The following is a 9,900-nucleotide window of genomic DNA, read 5'->3' as shown; positions in this document are numbered from 1 at the left end:
TTTTTATCGTATTCCGGACAAAAAATAATCCAAAAAATTAAATATCATAAAAATTGGTCCATCCGTTCTTGAGTTATAAATGGTGTAACTAACTCAACTTTCTTTTTATATTTAGATAATACTTATTAAAATTAAGCTTTATTTGCTATCCTTTAGAAAATATTGAATTTTGATAGTAGCACGAGTTACCTTGATAAATTCAATGATATATTATGAAAATAAAGCCATCTTAATATATATAAATCTCCTGTCACGATGTTTGTCCGCGATGGACTCCTAAACTACTTAACCGATTTTAAATTAAATTGACACACCGTGAGCAGTCTGGTCCAACTTAAGAGATAGGATAGCTTAGATCTTTAATTATAGTCGCAATTTTATTTTATTGCAAATTATTTGTCTTTAATAAATTGACAGTCACATGTTATTGACAGTCATATATATATATATCATCATATACATATATGTCATATATATATATATATATATATATGTCATATATATATATATATATATATATACTACTATACTCATTTAAGGCTTAGCGATACTGAATACTTTAAAAACAAAATCAAACGCAGACGAAGTCGCGGGCAACAGCTAGTAATAATATAAAATTTGCTATACCGAAAGCCAGAGAAGGACCTATTATTTTGTAGGCATTTTGAGGTTTGACGGCCGATTGGCGCAGTGGGCAGCGACCCAGCTTTCAGTCCAAGGCTTCAATTCCCACAACTGGACAATGTTTGTGTGATTAGCATAAATGTTTTTCAGTGTTTGGATGTTTATCTATATATATTGTAAGTATTTAGTATTCATACAAACCTTCATCAGTGCCATAACATAAGCTACTTTTACTTTGGGATCGATGGCGTAGTGTCGTAGTAGTATTTATATATTTTTGAAGTTACTTTGAAACGTTTATTATTACGCGGTTAATTTAGAACTGAACAAGTTATAGCGAATAAAGACTTAGGGCCTTAGATATAAAAATTATATGTAGTGTTTTGTCACACTTCAACTAATAGCACCATTAAAATATCAGAGCGTGATAAAAAGTTGAATTACTATTCCGAAATTATTCCAGGTTTATTTGTTAAGCCCTAAGGACCTTATAAATCATCGTGGCATAACGTCGAAATAGATAGGTAGTGCTTTTGCGCGCTCTGACATATGAAAGCTGATGTCAGATAAGGCATAGATATATTTTTTTCCTTCTGGCTTTACAGAGATTATAGATAAAAAAAGTTAAGGAAACTTTCACAGATATAAGGATCAAACTATCTGGAAACGATAAAGATAGGAAATGGAAGCATAGATAATAAATACACTAATACCTGCTAATTTTAAGTGTGAAAAAATGCATAACTATTCCCACGTTAAGTCTTACCACGATTATTCATAGACTAAAAATGCAAAACAATATTCTGTGTTTATAGAGTTAAACAAACGGGAATTGGTGACACATCACGTCAAATGATATGCTAATAAAGGGTTACAACTACCTATTAAAGCGTGTCCAGTCAATATTAATCCAGGATTATAAAGTTACTACTCAATAGTAAACTCATAAAACGACGACTTCGGCCGTTAATAATCACAAAGATTATGTTCGACTACTCAAGCAAACGATGCGTTAAAGTAGATCAAGTAATATTAAAATAATATTTTCTCATTTGGGCGGTGGATTTTCCACCTAGGGCGGGCGGCGGGGACGACCAGTCGCTATGTGTATGCGGGAGAGAACGCACGTCTTGCGCTTTCGCATCAAGGAAATACGAGAATGATTTCTCCAAATAGAAGTCTTTAAAGATCTGAGTTTTAGTGTTTTAATTTTTTTTTTAATAAATCCCATTGAACTTTTGAGTGAGTTTCGAGTGATTGTGTTTACGAATGTCCCAAGGTCGTATCGTTACCGGTAAGTTATTAAAAATACATAACGTTTTTCTACTGATAAGAGATTTTAATATTACTCGGCGTGTACGTGTATTAAATTGGTATTCCTAAGTTACTTACGCTGAGTTACAGGTTAAAAATATCTTTCAGTTATTTTGTTTACAGGTTAAAAATATCTTTCAGTTATTTTGTTTTGATCAAACTTAGAACTTAATAACGTATCGTTAATCCCAGATTGGTATGTATCAACAGATATGCCTATCCAATGTCAATATCTGTGGATTGATTTAGATTTTAGATGAGATGAACGTCTTAACTACACCAAATTTTCGATTTTCTATTATGTTCGTTTTTATCCTCACTTTTTTTCCTGTGCGGTTTTCCGTATTATTTTTATTTTTGACTAGCTTTAAGTTTCTTTAAAATAAGTAAGAATACAAACTTAACATTACGTACTCGGTCTTTATATTATAAGCATTTTACTTTCTAAGAAAATGTTATTATTTTGCATTACATGAACTCCCAAGAGATCAATCATGAAATTCTCAATTATTGCTTGCCCTCTTCTCTTTTATCATTAAGACGAAGAAATGTATTGTTTATTCCTAAAAATATATTAATCAGGTTATTCCAAACAAAGTTGTAACGTAAACAATTTTTTCTGATCACATTAAACATCTGATATTACTATAACGAGCACACGTTTTTGTAAAAGACAGCGTAGTGATTATAATTTTTCTTAGCAACTCAATCATAAGGTCCGTATTCGCTGAACACGTAACGCCGACGTCATCATAATAATATGGTTTACAAATAAACATGTGAACGCTAAAACGTATGATAACCGCTAGTAGTACCACTTACACAATCTATACTTACTAGGCATGGGCAATATCGCTTTAGAAGTTTATAATATACAAAATAATATATTTGCTTTTGAATATCTTATATTGAATCTTATGGACTTATTACATTGCGTATTGACTGAACCAACAACAAAGCGACACAGATTCTTTGTAACTACATTTGTTTGACAATGCATTACAAGATGTTAACTCAATTTCCCGGGTTGAGTTAAAACCTATTAGAACTTTTTTTTTCGTCAAAAATCCATAACCTACCTTTTCTCTGGTCTGATCTTCCGACAAAGACTAATTCATTTAGCGTTCCGAGTGTCGTACGAGGTGACAAAGGGAATATAACGAAATGGGCACCAGCGTCTTCTGTGGTACTACTACCATCTATTGCGATCACTGACCTTGCCCACCGGCCTTGCCTTGCGTGATGATTAAGGGCAAAACCTTCCGTTGGGAGAGGCATCTCCCAACAAGAGAAAATAGTACAACAACCTATAACAGTCTAGTTCTGGACTAAAGGCCAGTTCAGCACTAGACTGTTGTAGGCGGTTGTAGTATTTTCTCTTTCGCCTGTTGATCTGGGCTGTTGATGATGACTACCAAACTACCCGCTATAATCTTAGACTGTATCATCACTTACCAGCAGGAAAAATCGCAGTCAAGGGCTAACTTGTAGTGTTATGAAAAATATAAAAATTACAGGTTGCACTTCGTCAGTGCCGACAGAAGTGAAAACTTATTTTGGCGCGTTAGACATTGTTTAGATGGGTACTAGGGCGCTTGGGTTATGATTTGCATTTTATTAATTATTAGAAACTTTAAAATACATTTAATATTCTCTTATTAATCATCGTTAAGAATTTTGATAACTCTTGTATCATCATCATTATCATTAAAATTATTACAATCTAAAATAGAAGCTTTAGGTGTATGGCAACTTAAATAGAAATTAAAATTTTGAAATTTCTCTTCCGAGGTAATTCAGTTATAATTTTTTTTCACGATATAGTGGTGCAAAAGCATTGCAACCAGCAAAAAAAATTGGCAGCAGCTGTGTTCACTATAAGGAGCAAGGTGACACTTTGGTATCCCAGGGATGCCAAGCGAAAAAGAATAACGCAGCCACGAAGATGGGAGGATGACATCCAACAAAACATTGGGAGCTCTATCAGAGTCTAACGGCGTCAGGCGTTTTCCAAAAGACACACAGAAACACGATAAATTTTGTGGCATGTTTTCTGCAATAAAGGCATATTGAAATAACATATTTTATGTTATTTCAATTTTGTGTTACTACATTTCTTTAGTTTCACATGTTGTTCAAGAGGCCTATTTAGACTACCTAGATTATTTGCGACATGTTCCAGTTCAACGTAGCTCCAACGATAAGGTGTTAATGATTGAGACACGTCGCTTTGTTGACGTTTCATGACGATTATTTCCTGTGTTGGTATAGTGTTTGTAAATTGTGCGACGTTTAGGGGAATTTGTACGTCATTTTGAATGTCCTTACTTTAAATCATTATTATTATAACATCATCATCACTTCTACCGATTGAAATCGGTAGTGGATGTTCCAAAATCCATGTTTCTGGGCCACCGGTTTCCAGCGGTCACTTGTTCACATATCATACATTTTTACTTCTTCTTGATTTTCAATTTTATTTGTAAGAGCGAGCCCATCAAACAAATAGCGTTTACACTAAAAACCTTCAAATGTCTCCTTTTCAAATTTACTTTTTAATTTAAGCTTTAAACTTTAATCAAAATGGTTTTGAGCCATTGAAAAACGTAGCCAAAACCTTTCTGCATACAACGAACCTCTAAATGTCTGGATCACGGTCCATTGCGTAATGCTTTTACTGTCATGTATACCAAGTCTAAAATGGAAGGATATGGAGTTATTAAACCTTTCGAAAAGTACCACTAATAAAATTCACAAAGATGGTGTTTATATAAAAGAGGCCCGTGATCCATTCCTTGTACTACTCTTTTTTTCTTTTGCCCTACATGATTACAACAAAAACAAAACAATATGTAGGAATACACGAAAACATAGATAGATCGTTTATAAATTAGAGGTTTGAAAAACCTTCCCTGAACGACTCCTATTTTTCGTCATGGGACAAGTTCTTAATGATATTTGATCGCGATTTTTATATAGCTTTTCCTGATTTACATCATATTTAATACTGTTATTATTCCTCAATTCGTAACGTTTCGTTAACTTAAATAACGTAAATTTCCAATATTTTAGTAAATCTGCTCTGGATGCTCAGCTAACTCAAAGTATACGAATACAAATCTCATATTAGTGATAACTCGCAAGTTGTGGCACTGAGAACGCCTTGGTAGATAAACCCTCACCTAACAACTTTTACCCGGTCCTGGAATCAACCCTGGGACCTCGTGATCCGCAGTATGACATGCTAACCACTTACCAAACTTGCTTTTGGTTAACATTTTTTTTCCTCGGTATATATCTCTTGTGTTTATATCCATTTTAAATTCTGTTGTTAGATTCTATAACAACATTTCACAGGTTTGTTCGTTTGTATATATTCTTTACCATGGATAACTCTAATAGTTCTACATAGACACACAAACTCACTGTTTTTATCTTCAATATTGGTGCTGAGATCTTTCAATCTTTCTTTCAATTTGTCACAAGTCGTAAGGTTTCGTTCGACAAAATGTTGATTGAATTAGTTAACTGAATTGTTCCTATTATAATATTAAGGATGAAATGTATGATAAAAAAGATTAGGTATGAATTGCTCTAACTTGATAGCTAAACATTAACTCGACTGTGAGATGGTGATAACAAAAAAAACGTGGTGAAGTTTGTTGTGAGCTCTTCTTAGACCAGGGCGCGTTTGGAACCCTCCTAGCTTTAGTTTTAAGTTAACAGTAGCAGTTAAAACCATCACCTAACATAAGTGTTAACATGTTAAATGTCTGAACGCTTCATATGTGCCTATGATCAATAATGTTGTGATCAAAATTCAAATTCAAAATTTTTTTATTCATATAGATCTTGTACATGAATAAAACATTTTTGAATTTGAATTTGAACATTTTGTTTGAGAACATTGTATATTTTATAACTGCGGTGTAGCAGCGTCATGACTCTTATTTACTAAGAATGTCATTAGATAGACAGGTCGCAAAGAAATGATGCCACAATCCTTTTTTGTGCCATATTCCAATTTGCTAAGAATGTAACCTGTTAAAAAAATACTCTCAGCGAAACTATTCTTCAAAGTATTTGCTTTAGAATTAATGTTCTTGATAAAAACAGATAAAAGCGGGCATTGTTCCAAACAAATACGTTATCGCGCTCGTTTTGTTAACTCGGCTAAATAAATCGTTTTACGTACTTTAGTATTTGTAAGCTGTTGGCATTGTCATTTTATTTTACATCACTATAATCGTTGGATTAATTTGATTGGTTAAAACGGTGCAAAAAATAATTTCAAGTCGACGTAAATTTGTGAATTCTAACGCTCGGTTGTTTACGTGCAATAGGAATCAATAATTTTTTTTTACATATTTAAAAGCGTAAATTACTTAATTTTGTTTAAATTACTTTTAGTTCTTATTATATGTGTAAGTGCTTATATATTTACTGTCAGTAAATTTATTTGAAGTTTATTGGAGGTTTAATTTTTTTTTAAATTCTGAATTGAGAGAGAGATTGACTGGAGACGAAATCGCCGAAGTCGCTATTGGCGTTTTCACTTTGATTTGTGCAATTCACCATAACCCCCTTTCCCCCCAAAAGTCGCATATCTTGTTGTTTGATTCCCCCATCACCAAAAAAGGAAGGGAACATCATAATCTTGGTGAATGACAGTCAGAGAAAAACATTATTTTTATGTTTATAAAATGGAAGAACATCCATTAATGATTAATAAGTCAGTACATTAAGAATTTTAATGTATCCAGATGTTAAAATGTGGGCACTGATATTTTTTATTCATTGATTCCACATTGAAATAACGCTTCTCTTATAAAATATTCATCAGTTTTGAGTTTCTCATTTCGCGTTTGATCGCGGTGACGAAAGCGTAGTAGTTTAAATTGCTTGCTGAGTGACTCTGCGGTGAGCTTTCTTAACAAGCGGATAGATAGTAGGTAGACAACTGTGAACAGTGTGCAATAAGTTAGTGGTGCGTGCGTGTACGTGGGTGTGTGTGTGTTTGTGTGTGTGTGTGTGTCTGTGGCATTGTAAGATAAGCCTATTTTGATTATGTTTTTTTGTTTGTAAGGTGAATTAATCAGGAGTGTTCTGAGATATGTTTGATGCACATCGGTTCAAATTTGCCGCCACGACAAAATGGCGAATTAAAAACAACTAACTAAATAAGGGTACCAACAACAACTAAATGTACACTATATTGATAAGTTTTTTCTGTAATTACTCGGTTCCGGTGATGAAAATGATCTCGTTAAAAAAAACATAAAAAAGGCACAGAATTTAGTCACCTTCCGAAGAGCCTCAACAACTATTAAATGCTTGTGGAGTTTTGTTTGCGGTAGCTATCGCGGCCTTTGATTATCTTTGAATAAATAACGTTAATAATGACAGATGTCCGCTAGTTTAAAAATTATTAAACGTACCGATATCATTTGAGTTTTGATTTAACAATAACTAACGCACAATTAAAATATTATGTATATTTAATCATAGTTAAATAAAGTTATTAAATGAGTAATATCAACAAAGCATAATTAAGGTATTTAAATTATGCTTTGTTTGTATTATAGCTATGAAGTTAAAGAGCAATCCGAAGACTTTTTTCTGATATTTTAAACTGTACGTACCTGGCTACACCACAGCACCCTGGGGTGCCGTAGAAGGTACAGAAGTGTACTGCGAGGCGCTCCCTCTGTACTTCAAAAAAATCAAGAAATATATGTTTATTATGTGGTATCACTGCTTGTCAGCCACCCCATCCCCATTAATGTGGTTGTTCTATTTTTCTTAATTATTTGCTAAAATCTATGTTATTTCTATAATGAGGATGTCTTACTTTTGCAACTATCTGCGTAATTAACAATTAGGAACATATGTGGTGGGCGACGTGACAACTTTTTTAACTTGTAAACGCGCCGCTGGCTTGGTAAGGTTAGGAAGCCTTGGTATAGCCTCAGCCTCCAGATCGCCTTACGACTTAAATATAAAAAATATACGCTGCGACTTACAGACATCCCAATTATATTTTAAGCGTTAACTTATTCCATTTAAAAAAACGGAATCCTAAAATAATTAAAGCTAAAAATAAATCAGTAAACAGTTGAAGCACATTCTTAAGTAGGCACGCGTACAAACAGTTCGTCTCATCACTATCACTGTGATAAACTGCGATAACACTTCTAATAGCACTTTGCTGTTATCTTTGTACGAAACTCTACATTAGCTATACTCGGCTATAATGGACAGTTTGTAACGTACGTATTGCAGTCTTAGTTCATGAGTACGATTCAATATATTCAACATAATATATAAAAACAGGCAGTGCATAGAGGGTATGCACAGGGTATGCACAGGGTATGCAGATAATATAAAATTAAGAAAGTCTCCAGTACGTGTTATAAATACTTAAGTATTTAGGCTTTTTATAACTCTTACAATGCGTATCCTTAAATTTTTTACTGTACTGGAGATTTTGTTAATTTTATACCATCTGCATATACCTGCCCTGTACATACCTTCTATGCACGCCACTGACAACAGGTCTTGATGTTTATGGTAGACGTTTTGTACATTGTCTCTTGTACTTAATATGTTAATTTTTCCTTATCTTTTATTGGCGTAGTTTAATTTAATAACACGATTACATAAACTTGTTTTAATAACAAAATGACTGTAAAGCACCTTTTAATTTTTTGGTTATTTTCGACATAAAGTGCGTTTTGGTGGCTTATTTATATTTTATAAGAATGAGGTTTCCCGGATTTTGTTTATATCCATTAAGGATCAAACTTTTGGTTTACCATCTAGTCAACGTTCGCCTTTGCAGCAGCTTGTTGACGTTATTTCTTCTTCTGAGTTATAAATGGTGTAAATAACACAACTTCCCTTTATATATATATATAGATTAAGTTTTGAAGTATATAGTTAAGAGATTAAGAAACTATTAATGCGAAAGTGTGGCTGTTTTATCCTTTTTGGCATACAATTAGTTAGAAGGACGGAGGGTAACATAAAATCGAATTACGGTAACATTCTCATTGTTTCACTAAAAATCGTCCTTCATTCCACGCACAAATACACAAATACAACCGATGAACTTGATTTTTGACAGAGAGATTGTTGATAGGACACAGAGTAACATACAGACTCATTCAGCGCAGGGTGCAGCTTCTCAGTTAAAAATAAATTAGTAATCTGTTCAAGCACATTCTTTAGCAGGCGCGCGTACAGCTTGTCTCATCTCGATTGCTGTGATAAAGTTTCATAACACGTTTAAAAGCATTTTTCTTTTATCTTTGCACAGAAACCCAGATCAGCTACTGAGCTAGTATGTGACAGAAGTCAAATAGGTCACGGGCTTAGGTTCAGATTTTTTGCATAATACAGAATGAATTTTGATAATTATTACAATGATTTTTTTTACCATTGACCAACAAGAACGCAAAGTACATTTTAATTATTCAAATGTTCTTATTTCTCTCTGTTCTTTTTATAATAATTTGTATGTTGCTTCAAGAATTGTGGTTAATAAAATTCAATATTATAATTATAAAAAATTTCACGAAATTTTATCAAGTCTCGCTGCATTCATTTTAAATAAAAAATATATTCTAAAATTATTGCCGTTTATTTTTTTGCTCGCGATACAGAATCTCGTGTCGAATTATTCTCACAGCAACGTTACACGCTGTCGCCGCCACCTGCCATTACGAACGTTATAAAAATAAACCAAACGATGTTTGTCAGCGATTTTTATGATGCGTATAATGTTATGTGTTACTTTTATTGTGGTTTAGAGACGTAAGATACATGTAAAATATTGTGATATACTTAAGCCAGAATAATCCAAACTATCGAGGAGTAAAGATGTCAGATTTCGGATTAAAACCACGACCATAAATGGCCAATTTTTTCTTTTTTTATACACAGGAAATGCCACTTTGGGAG

General features: G+C 33.2%; 1 protein-coding gene across 1 annotated transcript in view; it reads left to right on the top strand.

Annotated features, from left to right (window-relative positions):
• Positions 1-1,743: 1,743 nt before the first annotated feature.
• LOC120633005 (high affinity cAMP-specific and IBMX-insensitive 3',5'-cyclic phosphodiesterase 8) overlaps positions 1,744-9,900 on the top strand; it is a 260,512-nt gene continuing 252,355 nt past the window's right edge. The window contains exon 1 of the mRNA XM_039903027.1: positions 1,744-1,918. The gene's annotated coding sequence lies outside the window, so the exon portion shown is untranslated. The remainder of the gene's footprint in view (positions 1,919-9,900) is intronic.

Source organism: Pararge aegeria, chromosome 21 (assembly GCF_905163445.1).
Source record: "Pararge aegeria chromosome 21, ilParAegt1.1, whole genome shotgun sequence".
NCBI classification, from domain to species: Eukaryota; Metazoa; Arthropoda; class Insecta; order Lepidoptera; family Nymphalidae; genus Pararge; species Pararge aegeria.
This window is presented reverse-complemented; position numbering and strand designations above follow the sequence as displayed.